The 24,864-nt window shown below is 42.2% G+C and overlaps 1 long non-coding RNA gene across 1 annotated transcript; it reads left to right on the forward strand.

Annotated features, from left to right (window-relative positions):
* The first annotated feature begins 16,657 nt into the window (after positions 1–16,657).
* On the forward strand, positions 16,658–23,402 carry LOC123732976 (uncharacterized). The gene is made up of 3 exons (XR_006763546.1): positions 16,658–17,083; positions 21,395–21,499; positions 23,293–23,402. It is a non-coding gene; the product is annotated as an uncharacterized lncRNA (long non-coding RNA).
* Positions 23,403–24,864: the final 1,462 nt, after the last annotated feature.

Genomic DNA, 24,864 nt, shown 5'->3' on the forward strand with positions numbered 1-24,864 from the left:
AACTATTCAATACATACACATAAACTAAAGAACAAAAAACAACAAACCGTGATGCAGAGGTGAAACATACACTACTCAAAAACAATCTCCCACAAACCCAGGTGGGAAAAACACCTACTTAAGTATGATCTCCAATTAGAGACAATGATGACCAGCTGCCTCTAATTGGAGATCATCCCAAACAAAACCCAACATAGAAATACAAAACTAGAAAACAACATAGAAAAACTAAACTAGAAAACCCCCTGTCACGCCCTGACCTACTCTACCATAGAAAATAACAGCTTTCTATGGTCAGGATGTGACAGTACCCCCACAAAGGTGCGGACTCTGGATGCACCTAAACAAAAAAAAAGATAAAAGGTAGGGTTAGGGAGGGTGACTATTGTCTATGGCGGCTCTGATGCAGTACGCAGAACCTTCTCATCCTGCGGATCCTCCAGCAGAGGCGGCGGCTCCGGTTCGGGGCGTAACCCCCTCTCCGCCCGCTGATCCCTCTGCTTTTGTGTCACCGGACCTTGGATCATCACTGGAGGTTCTGGACTGCGGAACGTCGCTGAAGACTCTGGACAGCGGGCCGTCTCAGGAGGTTCCGGACTGCGGGCCATCGCTGCAGGCTCCGCGCCATGGATCATCATTGCAGGCTCCGTGCCGTGGATCACCACTGGAGGCTCCGGGCCATGGATCATCACTGGAGTCTTCGTGCCATGGATCATCACTGGAGGCTCCGGGCCATGGATCATCCCAACAGCCTTCTTGCCATGGATTATCACTGGAGACTCCAGGCCATGGATCATCACTGGAGGCTTCGTGCCATGGATCATCACTGGAGGCTTCGTGCCATGGATCATTATTGGAGGCTTCGTGCCATGGATCATCACTGGAGTCTTCGTGCCATGGATCATCATTGGAGGCTTCGGACCATGGATCATCACTGGAGGCTTTTTACATGGAGCCGGAACAGGTCTCACCGGACTGGGGAACGTCGCTGGAGGCTCCGGACTGGGGGACGTTGCCGGAAGCTCTGGACTGGGAAGGCGTACTGGAGGCCTGATGCGTGGGGCTGGCACAGGTGGCGCCAGACTGGTAACACACACCTCAGGGCAAGGAGCAGGAACAAGACACACCGGACTGGGCAGGCGCACTAGAGACCTGATGCGTGGGGCTGGAACAGGTGGTGCCCGACTGGTGACACGCACCTCAGGGCAAGTGCGAGGAGCAGGAACAGGGCATACCAGGCTGGATAGACTCACTGGAGGCCTGGTACGTGGGGCAGGCACAGAGCTCACCGGGCTGTGAATGCGCACTGGCGACACAGTGCGCATCACCGCATAACACGGTGCTTGCTCAGTCACTCGCTCCCCACGGTAAGCATGAGGAGCTGGCTCAGGTCTCCAACCTGACTGTGCCAATCTCCCTAATTTTTTGGGGGGGTGTGTCTGCCTCTCGTGCTTCCCCTTGTTGCCGCGCTCTCGCTGCCTCCACCTGTTCTCGTGGGAGGTGCTTTTCTCCTGCCCCTAATTCCTCCAAAGCCCTGGATATACTCCTCCTAACCTCCGCAATAGTCCACAGGTCCATATCACGTTGGAATGACAAGTGGACTACACGTCTCGAATGTTCAGAAAGTTAAGCTTACGTTGCAAAAATCTTATTGACTAAAATTACAAATGATGCAGTACTGCTGGCTGGTGAAGTAGGCTAGCTAGCAGTGGCTGCGTTGTTGACTTTGCCATACTTGTTGTAGTCAACACCATCAGCCTCATTCATCTATTCCTCCATCAATATCACCATCGTTGTTGTAGTCATCACCCTCAGCCTCATTCATCTATTCCTCCATCAATATCACCATCGTTGTTGTAGTCATCACCCTCAGCCTCATGAATCTGTTCCTCCATCAATATCACCATCGTTGTTGTAGTCATCACCCTCAGCCTCATGAATCTGTTCCTCCATCAACATCACCATCGTTGTTGTAGTCATCACCCTCAGCCTCATTCATCTATTCCTCCATCAATATCACCATCGTTGTTGTAGTCATCACCATCAGCCTCATTCATCTATTCCTCCATCAATATCACCATCGTTGTCATCGTCGTCGTCGTCATCATAATAGTCATCCTCCACCTCTTCATAGTTTCTGCCCTCAATAAAAGCCCTTCTGAACGATTCACATTGTCCTTCTGCATGCTGTATCTCATCAAGCTTTCCAGCAAGGACAGCTCTTTCCCCAAGACAACATCCATCTTGCTCTGTGTAATGTTGTAAGGCCTCCACGATCAGTTCCTGCTCTGTGTAATGTTGTAAGGCCTCCACGATCAGTTCCTGCTCTGTGTAATGTTGTAAGTCCTCCACGATCAGTTCCTGCTCTGTGTAATGTTGTAAGGCCTCCACGATCAGTTCCTGCTCTGTGTAATGTTGTAGGGCCTCCACGATCAGTTCCTGCTCTGTGTAATGTTGTAAGGCCTCCACGATCAGTTCCTGCTCTGTGTAATGTTGTAAGGCCTCCACGATCAGTTCCTGCTCTGTGTAATGTTGTAAGGCCTCCACGATCAGTTCCTGCTCTGTGTAATGTTGTAAGGCCTCCACGATCAGTTCCTGCTCTGTGTAATGTTGTTAGGCCTCCACGATCAGTTCCTGCTCTGTGTAATGTTGTAAGGCCTCCACGATCAGTTCCTGCTCTGTGTAATGTTATAAGGCCTCCACGATCAGTTCCTGCTCTGTGTAATGTTGTAAGGCCTCCACGATCAGTTCCTGCTCTGTGTAATGTTGTAAGGCCTCCACGATCAGTTCCTGCTCTGTGTAATGATGTAAGGCCTCCACGATCAGTTCCTGCTCTGTGTAATGTTGTAAGGCCTCCACGATCAGTTCCTGCTCTGTGTAATGTTGTAAGGCCTCCACGATCAGTTCCTGCTCTGTGTAATGTTGTAGGGCCTCCACGATCAGTTCCTGCTCTGTGTAATGTTGTAAGGCCTCCACGATCAGTTCCTGCTCTGTGTAATGTTGTAGGGCCTCCACGATCAGTTCCTGCTCTGTGTAATGTTATAAGGCCTCCACGATCAGTTCCTGCTCTGTGTAATGTTGTAAGGCCTCCACGATCAGTTCCTGCTCTGTGTAATGTTGTAAGGCCTCCACGATCAGTTCCTGCTCTGTGTAATGATGTAAGGCCTCCACGATCAGTTCCTGCTCTGTGTAATGTTGTAAGGCCTCCACGATCAGTTCCTGCTCTGTGTAATGTTGTAAGGCCTCCACGATCAGTTCCTGCTCTGTGTAATGTTGTAAGGCCTCCACGCTCAGTTCCTGCTCTGTGTAATGTTGTAAGGCCTCCACGATCAGTTCCTGCTCTGTGTAATGTTGTAAGTCCGCCACGATCAGTTCCTGCTCTGTGTAATGTTGTTAGGCCTCCACGATCAGTTCCTGCTCTGTGTAATGTTGTAAGGCCTCCACGATCAGTTCCTGCTCTGTGTAATGTTGTAAGGCCTCCACGATCAGTTCCTGCTCTGTGTAATGTTGTAAGGCCTCCACGATCAGTTCCTGCTCTGTGTAATGTTGTAAGGCCTCCACGATCAGTTCCTGCTCTGTGTAATGTTGTAAGGCCTCCACGATCAGTTCCTGCTCATGTGAGTAGAACATCTTGGCAGTGAAGACATCATCCTCAATCTACCGCTTCTCTTCACAAAGAGCACCAAGAGCCTTAGCTTGAGGTGCACCTCCCCATCATCCTCTGCTCCTCCTGCTCTCCAGGACCAATCAGTGCTGTCCACCTGCATTGCATCCTCATACACCAGGGCCTGTAGGAGCTGTGAGGACAAACCTCGTCTCCTCAGGTTGTAGTCCTTCACATGTGTTTTTATGCTACTACCGACCGTGGCCTTTTGGACAGGCAGTTGGCAATACCTTGACCATCTATTGATAACAGATAATCAATACCTTGACCATCTATTGATAACAGATAATCAATACCTTTACCATCTATTGATAACAGATAATCAATACCTTGACCATCAATTAATAACAGATAATCAATACCTTGACCATCTATTGATAACAGATAATCAATACCTTGACCATCTATTGATAACAGACAATCAATACCTTGACCATCTATTGATAACAGATAATCAATACCTTGACCATCTATTGATAACAGATAATCAATACCTTGACCATCTATTGATAACAGATAATCAATACCTTGACCATCTATTGATAACAGATAATCAATACCTTGACCATCGATTGATAACAGATAATCTGTCACAGCTGTGGAAAGGAGTAGACCAAGGTGCAGCGTGGAAGATGTTCATCTTGTATTTATTTTACTCAGAACACTCTGCAATCTGTCACGTCCTGACCAGCAGATGGAGCTATTGTATTAGTTTTGGGGTCAGGACGTGGCAGTTTTGTGTGTGTGAATGTTTGTTGGTGATTGGGAGTTCCAATTGAAGGCAGGTGTATTGAGTTGCCTTTGATTGGAAGTCCTATATAGGTGTGTGTGTTTTTCTTTGGGGTTGTGGGTAGTTGTTTTTGCACTGCGTTTGTAGAGCCTGTAAAACTGTTGCTGTCGTGATCTTTATTGTTTTGTCAAGTGGATGCTTTACTCCTTTTTGGTAATTAAAATATGAGTATCCACATTCTCGCTGCGCCTTGGTCCTCTTCTCTCCAGTACGACATTTTCCGTGACGAGTACGACATTTTTTGTTACACAATCAAACAAAACGACAGCAAAACAGTTCTGTCAGGTTTCACCAACTAAACAGAAAATAACTTCCCACAAGGACAAAGGAAAAACAGGCTGCCTAAGTATGGCTTCCAATCAGAGACAACGAAAGACACCTGCCTCTGATTGGAAACCATACCCGGCCAAAACATAGAAAATAAAACATAGATTGCCCACCCACCTATCACACCCTGGCCTAGCTAAACAGAGAAAACATAGCTCTCCTAGGCCACAGTGTGACATAATCAATACCTTGACCATCTATTGATAACAGATAATACAGACAGAAAATATGTTAAAGGTAATCCAATCTAAACAAAAAATAAATAAAAAATGACCTAAAGCTGCTATAAAATTACTCTGATTACCATCCAACAATAGATCATTAGCAACAGAAACCAAGTTCAGAAACAGATACAAATAAACATTATTATTGTGTATGACCACCCAGAATTAACATAGAACTGATATGAGTTGACTTGTTCCTATTGTTGAATATATATCTATAACCTGCATATTTTCAGGCCACAGAGGAACCTCCGTTCTAGCAGCAGACTGAAGGTTCCCTCCAGATTGGTCCTCAATCTGTTCCTCTGCAGTCTGTGGAGTGCAGTCTGGAAGAGACTGCTGGTGGGGGACCATCAATCTGTTCCTCTGCAGTCTGTGGAGTGCAGTCTGGAAGAGACTGCTGGTGGGGGACCATCAATCTGTTACTCTGCAGTCTGTGGAGTGCAGTCTGGAAGAGACTGCTGGTGGGGGACCATCAATCTGTTACTCTGCAGTCTGTGGAGTGCAGTCTGGAAGAGACTGCTGGTGGGGGGACCATCAATCTGTTACTCTGCAGTCTGTGGAGTGCAGTCTGGAAGAGACTGCTGGTGGGGGACCATCAATCTGTTACTCTGCAGTCTGTGGAGTGCAGTCTGGATGCGACTGCTGTTGGGGGACCATCGATGGAGGATGCTGTTCTTCCTCTCCATCGTCTTCAGTTTTCTGTCATCAGAAAGGTTCTAAATACTTTGACCAGGGAGATCAATTATATTCATTTATCTAACAATTACACTGTTAAAAACTGAGGAAGTACCTATCGAACTGCACAAGCTGAAAAACAGCTGTTCCATCTCCACTTTCCTGCTGTACCCTGAAAATAAAACATGGATTACAGAGGGCATACAATAATGCATGTCGAAAAATAACAACTTTGTTTAGTCATTTGAAATTAATTACATACATTGCAATTGTATGTTGCTGGAGCATTGCAACATATTGCTCCTCCCAGCACAGAGCAGGTTTTTGCCTCTCAAGGGTGACACTGACATTCCTGCCCCAATCCCTAATGGTGTCCAGTGTTGCTCCTAAAACATAACAACACTGACATTCCTGCCCCAATCCCTAATGGTGTCCAGTGTTGTTCCTACAACACAACAACACTGACATTCCTGCCCCAATCCCTAATGGTGTCCAGTGTTGTTCCTACAACATAACAACACTGACATTCCTGCCCCAATCCCTAATGATGTCCAGTGTTGTTCCTACAACATAACAACACTGACATTCCTGCCCCAATCCCTAATGGTGTCCAGTGTTGTTCCTAAAACATAACAACACTGACAGATGTGACAACATTTCTAATCAATACTGAAATTATATGCTTAGATTATTGATACAATGGTTTACCTGGAAGAGACTGTGCAATTTCTTCCATTTCCCTTTTTGCCTCTGTTGCAACTTCTGTTACTGGGGAAACCCTCTATGGCAGAGAGTCCACTACATCAAAACAACAGGAAATGTTAGGAACATCACTAGAGTCAACCAGCATCAAGTAAATGAATAACAATTCCAAGTGTACTAACGTAGCCTCTGGCGTTTTCCCATGGTGGAGAAGTGCATCAGTCAGGAGGTCAATAAGATGGGACGGCCTCATTTCTTTGGTGACCTTCCCAAAGCGCCTCAGATACGACCACAGCCTCTCCATCTGCTCCCCATCTGCCAGTCCAGCACCTTCCACATATCGGGTGTTGAATTTCATCTACAAATATAAAATCATGTCATACCATGGTAAAAGGGTTATTTGGTTAAACCTTATAAAATATGAATATATACCTACTGATAATATTAATGATCCTGTTCAAGTACCTGACATGGCAAGTCATGTCCATCAGCATGGAAAACTGGAACAACCAATCTGTTCCCATGATTCAATTCAGGAAAGTTTCTCTAAAAGGATATAGACAAAATGTTCATGTTAAAACTATTGTTGGAGAAACTGCTTTTCAAATGTTAAAGTAAATGAGATCTTGAATAAAAAGGTTCATTACTTGCACATGTAGCTGCATCTGGAATCAATGTCCTCCATGAAGATGAGGTTGATGTTCTGGCCTCTCATCCCCTCCTTCATCTCTCAGCAGGTTCACTGCATCTGGCATCAATGTCCTCCATGAAGATGAGGTTGATGTTCTGGCCTCTCATCCCCTCCTTCATCTCTCAGCAGGTTCACTGCATCTGGCATCAATGTCCTCCATGAAGATGAGGTTGATGTTCTGGCCTCTCATCCCCTCCATCATCTCTCAGCAGGTTCACTGCATCTGGCATCAATGTCCTCCATGAAGATGAGGTTGATGTTCTGGCCTCTCATCCCCTCCATCATCTCTCAGCAGGTTCACTGCATCTGGCATCAATGTCCTCCATGAAGATGAGGTTGATGTTCTGGCCTCTCATCCCCTCCTTCATCTCTCAGCAGGTTCACTGCATTTGACAAACTACAGAAGAAGTACATCATTATGTGCACTAAATAACTAACTACAATTTACTAAATTAACTAAATTAATCAACACTGAAATAAAATACTGAAAAAGAAACTGAAAAAACTCCTTATTACTGCATCCCACCTTTCACCCTTTTTCATGTTCAGGAAGTGAAGCGGGTGGTCATGCTGGCAGGAAACCCCAACACGCCTGTCTCCTACAATTTCCTTGTTTTGGGTTTGGACCTGATGGCATTGCCTGCTTGAAATCCATGGCAACCCTAAAATATCTATAATAATATAAAGTACAATACAAGTATTATGTACTGAAATGCTTCCTTGCAGGTTAACCTCTTGACAATGCAACAACAATAGAACAAGTCAGTAGCTAAGTTAATAAAAAGAGTACTACAATAGTAATAAACCCTTCATTCATCAGTATCCTGAACATAGCTGGGTGTTTCTGGGATAGAGGGTTGATATAAAAGTCAGTACTACAATAGTAATAAACCCTTCATTCATCAGTATACTGAACATAGCTGGGTGTTTCTGGGATAGAGGGTTGATATAAAAGTCTATATATTCAGCAATAAAAGTCTATATATTCAGCAATACAGTAAGATTCTGAGACACAATCACTTGCTATTGGTCAGCCGCAGGGAACCGCCCACGTCTCTGAGACACAATCACTTCCTATTGGTCAGCTGCAGGGAACCGCCCACGTCTCTGAGACACAATCACTTCCTATTGGTCAGCCGCAGGCAACCGCCCACGTCTCAGGAGATATGTATTTTAGGCAGTAAGTAAAACTGCCTAGGCCTTGGAGAATCTGTCCCAAAAAGACAGACCATCTGTTTATCTGTAATGTACTTATCCTCATACAGTTTATCTCCTGGATTAATCTTTGTGTTTTCCGGTTGTGTTGAGTGGGACAATGGAACATAGTGTTTAACATGATCCTATTGTCTATTGGCTTCAAGAAGATATTCACTTCATCCATTACAACAATCTGAGCCCCTTATCTGCTGGTTTAATCACTATATTTCTAGAGCTTGATTTTTAACCATTTGTAAGGTTAAGCTGATAAAAAAGGTCTGGTTCTGAATTGTGAAAAGGAAGCCACATCCCTACGTATCAGAGTCTGTATAGTTTCTGACTCCAACTGAGGTTCCCAATGTGAGGGGTTTGGAAATAGTATCTGAGGAAAATCTGTTTCATATTCACAATGATCTGATAACTTCAATCTTCTATGATAGACGTGTAGATCCCCTCCGGAGCTCCTCCCAGTCTACCTGTTTAGGAGTTGGTATGAAAGTCAGTCCACCTGTTTAGGAGTTGGTATGAAAGCCAGTCCACCTGTTTAGGAGTTGGTATGAAAGTCAGTCCACCTGTTTAGGAGTTGGTATGAAAGTCAGTCCACCTGTTTAGGAGTTGGTATGAAAGTCAGTCCACCTGTTTAGGAGTTGGTATGAAAGTCAGTCCACCTTTTTAGGAGTTGGTATGAAAGTCAGTCCACCTGTTTAGGAGTTGGTATGAAAGTCAGTCCACCTGTTTAGGAGTTGGTATGAAAGTCAGTCCACCTGTTTAGGAGTTGGTATGAAAGTCAGTCCACCTGTTTAGGAGTTGGTATGAAAGTCAGTCCACCTGTTTAGGAGTTGGTATGAAAGTCAGTCCTCTTTCTAGAACCTCACTCTCGGCTTGGTTGAGCCCAATTGGACATTGCTGGTCAAGACCTTAAATGGGTTGTGAAGTAGTATGGACATATTGATGGAACAAGGTCACTAAACTGGTGGATAGACAGGGTAGATCCAAGAGCCTCTGCTGTCATCTAGAGGGGGTTTCTCTGTACTGCTTGACACATGGAGACTCAGTGGAGGCCCAAGGCAAGTGCTCAAAGTAGACTAGTGGTTAGAGTGGTGGGTCAATAACTAGTATGGTCAGATAGACTAGTGGTTAGTGGTGGGTCAGTAACTGGTATGGTCAGGTAGACTAGTGGTTAGAGTGGTGGGTCAGTAACTGGTATGGTCAGGTAGACTAGTGGTTAGAGTGGTGGGTCAGTAACTGGTGTGGTCAGATAGACTAGTGGTTAGAGTGGTGGGTCAGTAACTGGTATGGTCAGATAGACTAGTGGTTAGTGGTGGGTCAGTAACTGGTATGGTCAGATAGACTAGTGGTTAGTGGTGGGTCAGTAACTGGTATGGTCAGGTAGACTAGTGGTTAGAGTGGTGGGTTAGTAACTGGTATGGTCAGATAGACTAGTGGTTGGAGTGGTGGGTCAGTAACTGGTATGGTAAGATAGACTAGTGGTTAGAGTGGTGGGTCAGTAACTGGTATGGTCAGATAGACTAGTGGTTAGAGTGGTGGGTCAGTAACTGGTATGGTCAGATAGACTAGTGGTTAGAGTGGTGGGTCAGTAACTGGTATGGTATAGTCAGATAGACTAGTGGTTAGAGTGGTGGGTCAGTAACTGGTATGGTCAGGTAGACTAGTGGTTAGAGTGGTGGGTCAGTAACTGGTATGGTCAGATAGACTAGTGGTTAGAGTGGTGGGTCAGTAACTGGTATGGTCAGGTAGACTAGTGGTTAGAGTGGTGGGTCAGTAACTGGTATGGTCAGGTAGACTAGTGGTTAGAGTGGTGGGTCAGTAACTGGTATGGTCAGATAGACTAGTGGTTAGAGTGGTGGGTCAGTAACTGGTATGGTCAGATAGACTAGTGGTTAGAGTGGTGGGTCAGTAACTGGTATGGTCTGATAGACTAGTGGTTAGAGTGGTGGGTCAGTAACTGGTCTGGTCAGATAGACTAGTGGTTAGAGTGGTGGGTCAGTAACTGGTATGGTCAGATAGACTAGTGGTTAGAGTGGTGGGTCAGTAACTGGTATGGTCTGATAGACTAGTGGTTAGAGTGGTGGGTCAGTAACTGGTATGGTCAGATAGACTAGTGGTTAGAGTGGTGGGTCAGTAACTGGTATGGTTAGATAGACTAGTGGTTAGAGTGGTGGGTCAGTAACTGGTATGGTCTGATAGACTAGTGGTTAGAGTGATGGGTCAGTAACTGGTATGGTCTGATAGACTAGTGGTTGGAGTGGTGGGTCAGTAACTGGTATGGTCAGATAGACTAGTGGTTAGAGTGGTGGGTCAGTAACTGGTATGGTCTGATAGACTAGTGGTTAGAGTGGTGGATCAGTAAATGGTATGGTCAGATAGACTAGTGGTTAGAGTGGTGGGTCAGTAACTGGTATGGTCAGATAGACTAGTGGTTAGAGTGGTGGGTCAGTAACTGGTATGGTTAGATAGACTAGTGGTTAGAGTGGTGGGTTAGTAACTGGTATGGTCAGATAGACTAGTGGTTAGAGTGGTGGGTCAGTAACTGGTATGGTCAGATAGACTAGTGGTTAGAGTGGTGGGTCAGTAACTGGTATGGTCAGATAGACTAGTGGTTAGAGTGGTGGGTCAGTAACTGGTATGGTCAGATAGACTAGTGGTTAGAGTGGTGGGTCAGTAACTGGTATGGTCAGATAGACTAGTGGTTAGAGTGGTGGGTCAGTAACTGGTATGGTCAGATAGACTAGTGGTTAGAGTGGTGGGTCAGTAACTGGTATGGTCAGATAGACTAGTGGTTAGAGTGGTGGGTCAGTAACTGGTATGGTCAGATAGACTAGTGGTTAGAGTGGTGGGTCAGTAACTGGTATGGTCAGATAGACTAGTGGTTAGAGTGGTGGATCAGTAACTGGTATGGTCAGATAGACTAGTGGTTAGAGTGGTGGGTCAGTAACTGGTATGGTCAGGTAGACTAGTGGTTAGAGTGTTGGGTCAGTAACTGGTATGGTCAGGTAGACTAGTGGTTAGAGTGGTGGGTCAGTAACTGGTATGGTCAGATAGACTAGTGGTTAGAGTGGTGGGTCAGTAACTGGTATGGTCAGATAGACTAGTGGTTAGAGTGGTGGGTCAGTAACTGGTATGGTCAGATAGACTAGTGGTTAGAGTGGTGGGTCAGTAACTGGTATGGTCAGATAGACTAGTGGTTAGAGTGGTGGGTCAGTAACTGGTATGGTCAGATAGACTAGTGGTTAGAGTGGTGGGTCAGTAACTGGTATGGTCAGATAGACTAGTGGTTAGAGTGGTGGGTCAGTAACTGGTATGGTCAGATAGACTAGTGGTTAGAGTGGTGGATCAGTAACTGGTATGGTCAGATAGACTAGTGGTTAGAGTGGTGGGTCAGTAACTGGTATGGTCAGGTAGACTAGTGGTTAGAGTGTTGGGTCAGTAACTGGTATGGTCAGGTAGACTAGTGGTTAGAGTGGTGGGTCAGTAACTGGTATGGTCAGATAGACTAGTGGTTAGAGTGGTGGGTCAGTAACTGGTATGGTCAGATAGACTAGTGGTTAGAGTGGTGGGTCAGTAACTGGTGTGGTCAGATAGACTAGTGGTTAGAGTGGTGGGTCAGTAACTTGTATGGTATGGTCAGATAGACTAGTTGTTAGAGTGGTGGGTCAGTAACTGGTATGGTCAGATAGACTAGTGGTTAGAGTGGTGGGTCAGTAACTGGTATAGTCAGATAGACTAGTGGTTAGAGTGGTGGGTCAGTAACTGATATGTTGCTGGTTTGAATACCTGAGCCGTCAAGGTAAAAATCTGTTGGTGCCCTTAAGCAAGGCACTTACACCTAATTTGCTCCAGGGGCGCCGTATGGCTGACCCTGTAAAACAACACATTTCTCTGCATCTATCTGGTGTCTGTGACAACAACACATTATAAAAAGCTAGCTAACATAAAGAAAATTACAGCATTGATTTTTTTTAATTACAACTGTTAATTTAACAATGCTGGTTATAAATCTTGTTGACATACATCCAAGGACAGCTTGACTTGCATTACATTCTCACTGCAGAAAAATATTCTCATGAAATCACATGACTTCTAGTTATAGAAAAGGATTTCTGTAAACACGGCCTGCTACAAGCAGGAAACAAGTTATGGACAAACCAGAAATGTAACATATATGTTTGACAGTAACCCTGGATGATGAATGTGTGAACTATCTTGTCATCTTTGTGGGTAACCACATTGGAACATTCTAGTCTTTAAGGACATGATCTGGCAGAACAGGTTTCAGCAAAGTATGGAGTCATTGTTTTCAGGAAGGTGTACCCATGGTGATAGGAGAGACAGGAGGCAGACTAAGAGCAAAGTTAGCCACCTGAACTACTGTCCTACAAAGACAAACAGCATCTACACAAACAGCCACCTGAACTACTGTCCTACAAAGACAAACAGCATCTACACAAACAGCCACCTGAACTACTGTCCTACAAAGACAAACAGCATCTACACAAACAGCCACCTGAACTACTGCCCTACAAAGACAAGGAGCATCTACACAAACAGCCACCTGAACTACTGTCCTACAAAGACAAACAGCATCTACACAAACAGCCACCTGAACTACTGTCCTACAAAGACAAACAGCATCTACACAAACAGCCACCTGAACTACTGTCCTACAAAGACAAACAGCATCTACACAAACAGCCACCTGAACTACTGTCCTACAAAGACAAACAGCATCTACACAAACAGCCACCTGAACTACTGTCCTACAAAGACAAACAGCATCTACACAAACAGCCACCTGAACTACTGCCCTAGAAAAGACAAGGAGCAGTCTACACACACAGCCACCTGAACTACTGCCCTAGAAAAGACAAGGAGCAGTCTACACACACAGCCACCTGAACTACTGCCCTAGAAAAGACAAGGAGCAGTCTACACAAACAGCCACCTGAACTACTGCCCTAGAAAAGACAAGGAGCAGTCTACACAAACAGCCACCTGAACTACTGCCCTAGAAAAGACAAGGAGCAGTCTACACAAACAGCCACCTGAACTACTGCCCTAGAAAAGACAAGGAGCAGTCTACACAAACAGCCACCTGAACTACTGCCCTAGAAAAGACAAGGAGCAGTCTACACAAACAGTGAATCTGAGAAAAATGGTTTCAAGTTTGTTTTTTAGTCCATGCATAACAACCATGACCACTGATCTGACCTATGACCCCTAAAACGCAAAAGAAAAGTGTAACATCTAGAAATCTGAATGTGTTTATCCAGCTTTCTAGTTGTTTTTCTGTTTGATGGAACTAGTTGAGAGTTCTGTGTTATTTCTTATTTTATGTACCTTTACTTAACCAGAGGCAACGAGAAAACACCTGCCTCCAATTGAGGATTCAACCCCAATTAACTAAACATAGAAATACAAATAACTAGACTGAACATAGAAATACATAAACATAGAACAGTGCCCAAAACCCGGGAATACTAAATCAAACACCCTACAACTAACACAACCAACCTGAACCACATAAAACAAATACCCCCTGCCACGTCCTGACCAAACTACAATAACAAATAACAACCCCTATTACTGGCCAGGATGTGACACTATGACCCCTAAAACGCTAAAGAAAAGTGCAATATCTAGAAATCTGAATGTGTTTATCCAGCTTTCTTGTTGTTTTTCTGTTTGATGGAACTAGTTGAGAGTTCTGTGTTATTTCTTATTTTATGTACCTTTATTTAACCAGGTAGGCCAGTTGAGAACAAGTTCTCATTTATAACTGCGACCTGGCCAAGATAAAGCAAAGCAGTGTGACACAAACAACACAGAGTTACACATGGGATAAATGTCACGTCCTGACCAGTAAAAGGGGTTATTTGTTATTGTAGTTTGGTCAGGGCGTGGCAGGGGGGTGTTTGTTTTGTGTGTTTCGAGGTTTTGATGTATGTTCTATATTTTCTATTTCTATGTTTATTCTAGGTTTCTCTTTCTATGTTGTGTTTTTTCAATGACCTCCAATTAGAGGCAGCTGGTGGTTGTTGTCTCTAATTGGAGGCCATATTTAGTGTGTTCATTTTCACTTGTGTTTGTGGGTGGTTGTTTCCGGTTTAGTCTGTGCACCTTACTGGACTGTTATCGTCGTTATTTTGTTTGAGTCTGTTTACCTTCAATAAATACGAAGATGAGCAATATACCCGCTGCATATTGGTCCGATGATTTCTCCTCTTCAGACGATGAAGTTTATGACAATTAACAAACGTACAGTCAATAACACAATAGAAAAGTCTATATACAGTGTGTGCAAATGTAGTAAGATTAGGGAGGTAAGGCAATAAATAGGCCAGAGTGGAGAAATAATTACAATTTAGCAACTAAACACTGGAGTGATAGATGTGCAGAAGATGAATGTGCAAGTAGAGATACTGGGGTGCAAAGGATAAAGGAAATTACAAAATGGGGATGAGGTAGTTGGTTGGGCAATGTACAGATGGGCTATGTACAGGTGCAATGATCGGTAAGCTGCTCTGATAGCTGATGCTTAAAGTTAATGAGGGAGATATAAGACTCCAGCTTCAGTGATTTTTGCAGTTCGTTCCAGTCATTGGCAGCAGGGAACTGGAAGGAAAGGTGGACAAATGAGGAATTGGCTTTGGGGGTGACCAGTGAAATATAACTGCTGGAGTGCATGCTACGAGTGGGTGCTGCTATGGTGACCAGTGAGCTGAGATAAGGCAGGGCTTTACCTAGCAAAGGCTTATAGATGACCTGGAGCCAGTGGGTTTGGCGATGAATATGAAGTGAGGGCCAGCCAACGAGAGCATACAGGTCGCAGTGATGGGTAGTATATCGCGCTTTGGTGACAAAACGGATGGCACTGTGATAGACTGCATCCAATTTGCTGAGTAGAGTGTTGGAGGCTATTTTGTAAATGACATCGCCGAAGTCAAGGATCAGTAGGATAGTCAGTTTTACAAGGGTATGTTTGGCAGCATGAGTGAAGGAGGCTTTGTTGTGAAATAGGACGCTAATTCTAGATTTAACTTTGGATTGGAGATGCTTAATGTGAGTCTGGAAGGAGAGTTTACTGTCTAACCAGACACCCAGGTATTTATAGTTGTCCACATATTCTAAGTCAGAACCATCCAGAGTAGTGATGCTTGATGGGCGGGCAGGTGCAGGCAGCGATCGGTTGAAGAGCATGCGTTTAGTTTTACTTACATTTAAGAGCAGTTGGAGGCCTCAGAAGGAGAGTTGTATGGCATTGAAGCTCGTCTGGAGGGTTGTTAACACAGTGTCCAAAGAAGGGCCAGAAGTATACAGAATGGTGTCGTCTGCATAGAGGTGGATCAGAGAATCACCAGCAGCAAGAGCAACATCATTGATGTATACAGAGAAGAGAGTCGGCCCGAGAATTGAACCCTGTGGCACCCCCACAGAGACTGCCAGAGGCCCGGACAACAGGCCCTCCGATTTCACACACTGAACTCTATCTGAAAAGTAGTTGGTGAACCAGGCAAGGCAATCATTTGAGAAACCAAGGCTGTTGAGTCTGCTGATAAGAATACGGTGAGTGACAGAGTCGAAAGCCTTGGCCAGGTCGATGAAGACGGCTGCACAGTATTTTCTTTTATCAATGGCGGTTATGATATCGTTAAGGACCTTGAGCGTGGCTGAGGTGCACCCATGATCAGCTCTGAAACCAGATTGCATAGCGGAGAAGGTACAGTGGGATTCGAGATGGTCGGGTGATCTGTTTATTAACTTGGCTTTCGAAGACTTTAGAAAGGCAGGGTAGGATAGATATAGGTCTTTAATAGTTTGGGTCTAGAGTGTCACCCACTTTGAAGAGGGGGATGACCGCGGCAGCTTTCCAGTCTTTAGCGATCTCAGACGATACGAAAGAGAGGTTGAACAGGCTAGTTATGTAGTTGTGTTTTCATGTTTTGAATGTTGTATTGCAGTAGGCCTAACCCTCACCAATTATTCTGGTGATGGAGAGAGACACCAGACAAGACACAGAGACATAAACAGAAGAATAGGATATGTGTGTGTGTGTGAGAGAGAGAGAGAGAGAGAGAGAGAGAGAGAGAGAGAGAGAGAGAGAGAGAGAGAGAGAGACTTTAATCAGTTTGGCTCATTGGACATGTCAGAGTCTATGTTTGAAGTTGTTGAGTCATTTTTGGCAATACACTGGTGTTGTATTCATGGTTTTAGCTGTTGAAATTCCGTCCCGGACCCCCCTACTGGCTATGAGCTAAGCCACCAATGTCTTCACATCCTAGGGGAGAGAGGAGCTGCTACCCCTGGGGAGAGAGGAGCTGCTACCGCTGGGGAGAGAGGAGCTGCTACCCCTGGGGAGATAGGAGCTGCTACCCCTGGGGAGAGAGGAGCTGCTACCCCTGGGGAGAGAGAGGAGCTGCTACCCCTGGGGTGAGAAGAGCTGCAACCAGCAGAGACTGCGACCATGCTCGGGAAGAGCTTAGTGATTGGTGATTGTTGGGGCATGATTGGCAGGAGCTTCAGTGATGAAGACTGCTGCACTTGCTGATGTTTCACAATATGCCGCGGCCGTCTCAGTCACCAGGTCTCAACACAATAGAACACCACCATCCCTCCAATAGACTTCCAGACAGTTGTAGAATGTTTGCCAAGGCTCATTGTAAGAGCTGTAAAGAGAGAGGGACTCGGAGAGAGAACAGGTAGAACCTGATATGTAAATGAGCAGAGCAAACGAATGCAACTTTCGACGACCGAATGATCATTCAGACTCTGTTTCTATTGAGAGATAAAAGGTAAGACGACGATTGTTATGTGTATTAATATAGTTGATGATATTGTTGTGTGTATTAATATAGTTGATGATATTGTTATGTGTATTAATATAGTTTATGATATTGTTATGTGTATTCATATAGTTGATGATATTGTTATGTGTATTAATATAGTTGATGATATTGTTGTGTGTATTAATATAGTTGGTGATATTGTTATGTGTATTAATATAGTTGATGATATTGTTATGTGTATTAATATAGTTGATGATATTGTTATGTGTATTAATATAGTTGGTGATATTGTTATGTGTATTCATATAGTTGATATTGTTATGTGTATTAATATAGTTGATGATATTGTTGTGTGTATTAATATAGTTTATGATATTGTTATGTGTATTAATATAGTTGATGATATTGTTATGTGTATTCATATAGTTGATATTGTTATGTGTATTAATATAGTTGATGATATTGTTGTGTGTATTAATATAGTTGGTGATATTGTTGTGTGTATTCATATAGTTGATGATATTGTTGTGTGTATTAATATAGTTTATGATATTGTTATGTGTATTAATATAGTTGATGATATTGTTATGTGTATTAATATAGTTGATGGTATTGTTGTGTGTATTCATATAGTTAATGATATTGTTATGTGTATTCATATAGTTGATGGTATTGTTGTGTGTATTAATATAGTTGGTGATATTGTTATGTGTATTAATATAGTTGATGATATTGTTATGTGTATTCATATAGTTAATTATATTTTTGGTGGACAGTGTTATAATAGTCCTACTCTCCTTAAAATGTTTTGGATATAATTTAGATGCGTGGGGTGAATTCGTTCTGTGCCCATCTGTGTGCCCCAGGGTGATTGCTCCTACATTATCTACAATCTAAAAGCAAAACGTTTGGCAACAGAAACCGTTTAGGTCACATTGTGCAGCGTTTAGAGTAAACGGTTTATGTTTTATTTAACATCTTAAAACTGTTGGCTGTGGAGTAAACTAATGAATACAACCCAGGTTGTCGCCTACGACTCGGCATGTTGATACCTGCCTCTTGCTGAAACCTGAACGTAGCCTGAGGGGTATACTATGATACAGGCTTGATATACTGGTTTTCTAAAGCTAGCCAGCTTCAGTTAGCTTCACATTCCAGCTCAGGCCTCACCCATCAGAATATTCAGAACAGAACAGAAAATAATCACAATGAAGTTTCAAGGTGAGAATCCTGCCAGGGATTATTGTAAAGTGTGTAGATAAATTAAATGTAATGTTAGTATAGTGAATGAGAGTAAAACACTCCTAACAGTCTACTACTACTGAGACAGGTTGGTGTAATGTTAGTATAGTGAATGACAGTAAAACACTCCTAACAGTCTACTACTACTGAGACAGGTTGGTGTAATGTTAGTATAGTGAATGACAGTAAAACACTCCTAACAGTCTACTACTACTGAGACAGGTTGGTGTAATGTTAGTATAGTGAATGACAGTAAAACACTCCTAACAGTCTACTACTACTGAGACAGGTTGGTGTAATGTTAGTATAGTGAATGACAGTAAAACACTCCTAACAGTCTACTACTACTGAGACAGGTTGGTGTAATGTTAGTATAGTGAATGACAGTAAAACACTCCTAACAGTCTACTACTACTGAGACAGGTTGGTGTCAGTTTAATCAGACAAAATGGAGCTGACTGGATGTGGTCAAGTCAAATTCAATATATCAATATTCAGATACTATAGTTCAGGTGCGACCTGGGTTCACTTCCCTGCCCAGCTGTTTGCTACATTGGTGTCAGAAGTGGTATGGTGTCTGTGAGGTCATCAGAATGGACCGGATGTGTGAGGGGTCTGAGTAGCTGAAGCACGGGACTAATTAACACTGATACTGGGTTAACCCTATTGATACTGATACTGGGTTAACACTATTAATACTGACACTGGGTTAACCCTATTGATACTGATACTGGGTTAACCCTATTGATACTGATACTGGGTTAACACTATTGATACTGATACTGGGTTAACCCTATTAATACTGATACTGGGTTAACACTATTGATACTGATACTGGGTTAACCCTATTGATATTGATACTGGGTTAACCCTATTGATACTGATACTGGGTTAACACTATTGATACTGATACTGGGTTAACACTATTAATACTGATACTGGGTTAACCCTATTAATACTGATACTGGGTTAACCCTATTGATACTGATACTGGGTTAACCCTATTGATACTGATACTGGGTTAACACTATTAATACTGATACTGGGTTAACCCTATTAATACTGATACTGGGTTAACCCTATTAATACTGATACTGGGTTAACACTATTGATACTGATACTGGGTTAACCCTATTGATACTGATACTGGGTTAACACTATTGATACTGATACTGGGTTAACACTATTAATACTGATACTGGGTTAACCCTATTAATACTGATACTGGGTTAACCCTATTGATACTGATACTGGGTTAACCCTAATGATACTGATACTGGGTTAACACTATTAATACTGATACTGGGTTAACCCTATTAATACTGATACTGGGTTAACCCTATTGATACTGATACTGGGTTAACCCTATTGATACTGATACTGGGTTAACACTATTAATACTGATACTGGGTTAACCCTATTGATACTGATACTGGGTTAACACTATTGATACTGATACTGGGTTAACACTATTAATACTGATACTGGGTTAACACTATTGATACTGATACTGGGTTAACACTATTAACACTGATACTGGGTTAACCCTATTAATACTGATACTGGGTTAACCCTATTAATACTGATACTGGGTTAACCCTATTGATACTGATACTGGGTTAACCCTATTGATACTGATACTGGGTTAACCCTATTGATACTGATACTGGGTTAACACTATTAATACTGATACTGGGTTAACACTATTGATACTGATACTGGGTTAACAATATTAATACTGATACTGGGTTAATCTTACTTGGGGCGGCAGGTAGCTGCGCTCCAACGCTCTAGTGGTTAGTTAGAGCGTTGGACTAGTAACAGAAATGCTGCAAGATCAAATCTCTGAGCTGACAAGGTAAAAATCAGTTGTTTACCCCTGAACAAGGCAGTTAACCCACTTTTCCTAAGCCGTCATTGAAAATAAGAATTTGTTCTTAACTGACTTGCCTAGTAAAATAAATGAATAAATACTGGGTTAACCCTATTTGTGCGCTGCATAGGGTTTTTTCCTTGTTCACCAGCGACCTGGGTTCACTGCCCTGCACCACTGTTTGCTACAATATTAATATCATAGACTATCTGTTAAACGAAGAGACACCACAATATGAGTGAAAGGATTTCAGGATAATATCAGTGAGTGTTGATTTAGAGTTGTCTTCTGGGTTCATCCTTGTAGCTGCCTTTATCAACAGGGTGAAATGTAACAAATGACATCAGAGTTGGGAGATAACCAGGTCCCTGTTTAAATCACCATGACAACCATTTCATTATTTCTCCAGAGCAGCAAGGGAATCTAGAGACTCAACCTTTGTAGAATCACAATCACCTTTATTCACAATGTACATTTGCACGTACATATGTAGGATCTTAATTTGAGCCAGTTTACTACAGCAGGAAAATATTCCTGCAGCAACAGAAAATGTGAATTATTATGTGAATTATAATTAATGGACATTTTTGTAGGGTTTACTACATTTTTCGTAAGGAAAACTCAAGTCTGAAATATCTAAGTGGAAATTACAAACTTCAGAAGCCTTTTTAAACCTCAAATACACTACAAGTTTTACATTTCCTGCATTGCTTGAAAGTTCTTCTGCAGTGGGGGGTGATCAAATTAAGATCCTACATCTGTACACATAATTGTACATGGGGATATGTATGGGGTATATAACATCCAATCACAGAGGTTTACATCAGCTGACAGTTGCAATGTTATCGCTAATAACTCAAACTGCCCTTTTCAGATAAAGACATAAACTCTGTACAGATGTAGGATCTTAATTTGATCACCCTGTTGCAGAAAAACTAAACTTGTAGTGTATTTGAGTGTAATTAAACTTTAGAAAAGGTTTCTGAAGATGATAAATTCCACTTTTCCATTTTAAAACTGTTCATTAATTATAATCCACACAATAATTCAAATGTCCTGTTTCTGCAGGATTATTTTTCTGGTGTAGCAAACTGGCTCAAATTAAGATCCAACATCTGCAGCAATATACCCCTCTCTAATGTATATGACTATATCAGGATTCACTTTTGTCCATTTGACATCTTGTATTTACTGTTGTTTAGGCTGGTTGAATGAGTTGGCTGTGAAAGCTACTTCATCTGCAAGAAAACAGGCGGCTGCACCAGTGACTGTCAGAAGTTTTGTGATTTCCTCATATGAACGTGAAAGTAAGTGTGTAGTCTACGCAGTTACAAAAATGGCTGTTGAAACTGTGGCACATATTTCTCGGTAACATTGAATAAATGTGTTGGTATGTAGGAAAGACGGTCAGACTCTCGTACTGTTGGTCTAGACTACCTACAAACTATTATAAGGCTATGATCACTTATCATGCCGACAAACCTGATGGTCTCTGTGAACTGATCTGAACAGGTTTAGGCTGGTCATCTATGATATGTAGGTTATATACAGTACATTCTCTGTCCTGCTACTGGTAGGACTATAACATTATGTTGATCTGAATAGGTTTAGACTGGTCATCTATGATATGCAGGTTATATACAGTACATTCTCTGTCCTGCTACTGGTAGGACTATAACATTATGTTGATCTGAACAGGTTTAGGCTGGTCATCTATGATATGTAGGTTATATACAGTACATTCTCTGTCCTGCTACTGGTAGGACTATAACATTATGTTGATCTGAACAGGTTTAGACTGGTCATCTATGATATGTAGGCTATAGCCGAGGTATAGACCTTGATCTGCATGTCACTAACAAACTGCTATTATACATTATAACCTAGTCTACTTTACATAATATAACATCTCTCACTTGATGCAAAAAAAACTTTCTGAATGGATCAACAATTTCCTCCTCGGATCAATCATGTCCGTTTTAGCCCTTCTGTCTACATTCTCAGATACGTTTAGAAAAGAACAGATTGAAAGACAATAAATAGTCAACTGTTAGTGAATACAAATACGTGTGAGACATGGCCTTGTGTTGCTGCACTGTCTATAACTACCTTAACAAACAGTGACTTATTATTATTATTATTATTATTATTATTGTTATTATTATTATGATTATTATTATTATTATTATTGTTGCTGTACTGTCTATAACTACCTTAACAAACAGTGACTTATTATTATTACTATTATTATTATTATTGTTGTTGTTCTGTCTATAACTACCTTAACAAACAGTGACTTATTATTATTATTATTATTATTATTATTGTTGTTATTGTTGTTGTTCTGTCTAGAACTACCTTAACAAACAGTAAATTATTATTATTATTATTATTATTATTATTATTATTGTTATTGTTCTGTCTAGAACTACCTTAACAAACAGTGACTTATTATTATTATTATTATTATTGTTGTTGTTCTGTCTATAACTACCTTAACAAACAGTGACTTATTATTATTATTATTATTATATTTATTGTTGCTGTACTGTCTATAACTACCTTAACAAACAGTGACTTATTATTATTATTGACGGTTACCATGGAGATGAAATGTCACAACAACATGTTCATGTGATGCTTTAAATCACCTGACTGTTTCTATGTATCTGTTAGTAAATGTTTTATTTCTCTAAGAGATAATGAATACATGAGAACAATTAACAGTCAAGAACTAGTTGTTACTGTGTTAACCACAACCAACATGCTGGATCTCTGTTTAGTTGTCACTGTGTTATCCACAACCAACATGCTGGATCTCTGTTTAGTTGTCACTGTCTTAACCACAACCAACATGTTGGATCTCTGTTTAGTTGTCACTGTGTTAACCACAACCAACATGCTGGATCTCTGTTTAGTTGTCACTGTGTTAACCACAACCAACATGTTGGATCTCTGTTTAGTTGTCACTGTGTTGACCACAACCAACATGCTGGATCTCTGTTTAGTTGTTACTGTGTTGACCACAATCAACATGCTGGATCTCTGTTTAGTTGTCACTGTGTTAACCACAACCAACATGCTGGATCTCTGTTTACAGGGGTCAGTGCTCTAAAATGAGTCTCTCTGGGGAGAGAGAGGAGGGGGGCCCTGACTCTAAAATGATTCTCTCTGGGGAGAGAGAGGAGGGGGGCCCTGCCTCTAAAATGAGTCTCTCTGGGGAGAGAGAGGAGGGGGGCCCTGACTCTAAAATGAGTCTCTCTGGGGAGAGAGAGGAGGGGGGCCCTGCCTCTAAAATGAGTCTCTCTGGGGAGAGAGAGGAGGGGGGCCCTGTCTCTAAAATGCATCTCTCTGGGGGACATAACACCAAAGCTAAGAGGTGAGATAACAATTTTATGAATAATTCATTAAGTTTATTTCCTAAATAAATAGCTATCTTAAGGTGAATGCTCTTACTGTAAATCTCTCTGGATAAGAGCATCTGCCAAATCAGGGGTTCTCAATCTGGGGTCTCCAGAGGTACTGCAGGGGTTCTGCGGCACCCTGACTGTACTCTTTAACCCTCCCGGTTAGTAAATTTACCTCAACATTTTACCTTTAAATTCAATTTACCTCCACATGCCCCTGGCTTGCTCGAGAAGGCAGAGCAGGTGGATGCTGGTTGATGAGTTAGAGAATGAACGTACTGGGAAAATATATTTTCTCGACCAGAGGTGACTGAATTAATGTTCAGACTTATTGTTAATCGTTATGTTAATGAAGTGTAAAACATGAGCATAAAAACAGGTAATAATAAACATGAATCATCATTATATTACTTCACAGTAATCTGTTCAATGCTTTTTCAGTCTCTCCTCTTGCGTTAGCAGTGTGGAAAGGGACAGAAAGAAGCGCGGGGAGTGGTGGTGTATCCAGGGAGAAAACTAAACTTATCTTCTGAAATATCATTTGTGGTCTTATGCTGCCATCGATTGGAATTATTTAGCAACTGAAGTAGTACTGAATAATGTGTAATTCCTTACTAAAGTAGTAATTACTCAGAATTGCAAAATAAAAAAAATTCAGGTTCATTTTACCACTTACAACCATAAAATAACCATTCATAGCATAACAAACAATGAAACTGACATCAACCAAAAATACCATACATTTAGTTCATTATTCAAAAAAATAAACTACTTATTTAGATGGGTGACATTATCTGCCAAAGTAACAGCCCTGTAGACAAAGAAGAGCTCTCCAGTAGGTACCAAAACATTCAATGGCCATTTTCTCAAAAGTGAGGTTACAAGTTAATCAACATTCAAAGCAGAATTACTTTCCCATTGTTCCTCAACCATACCCTCTCCGCTGTGCAATCCGGTTTCCCAGCTAGTCACGGGTGCACCTGAGCCACGCTCAAGGTACTAAACGATATCATAACCGCCATTGATAAAAGACAGTTCTGTGCAGCCGTCTTCATTGACCTGGCCAAGGCTTTCGTCTCTGTCAATCACCGTATTCTTATCGGCAGACTCAACAGCCTTGGTTTCTCAAATGGCAGCCTCGCCTGGTTCACCAACTACTTCTCAGATAGAGTTCAGTGTGTCAAATCAGGAGGGCCTGTGGTCCGGACCTCTGGCAGTGTCTATGGGGGTACCACAGCGTTCAATTTTCGGGCCGACACTTTTCT

Source organism: Salmo salar, unplaced genomic scaffold (genome assembly GCF_905237065.1).
Source record: "Salmo salar unplaced genomic scaffold, Ssal_v3.1, whole genome shotgun sequence".
Taxonomy (NCBI): Eukaryota; Metazoa; Chordata; class Actinopteri; order Salmoniformes; family Salmonidae; genus Salmo; species Salmo salar.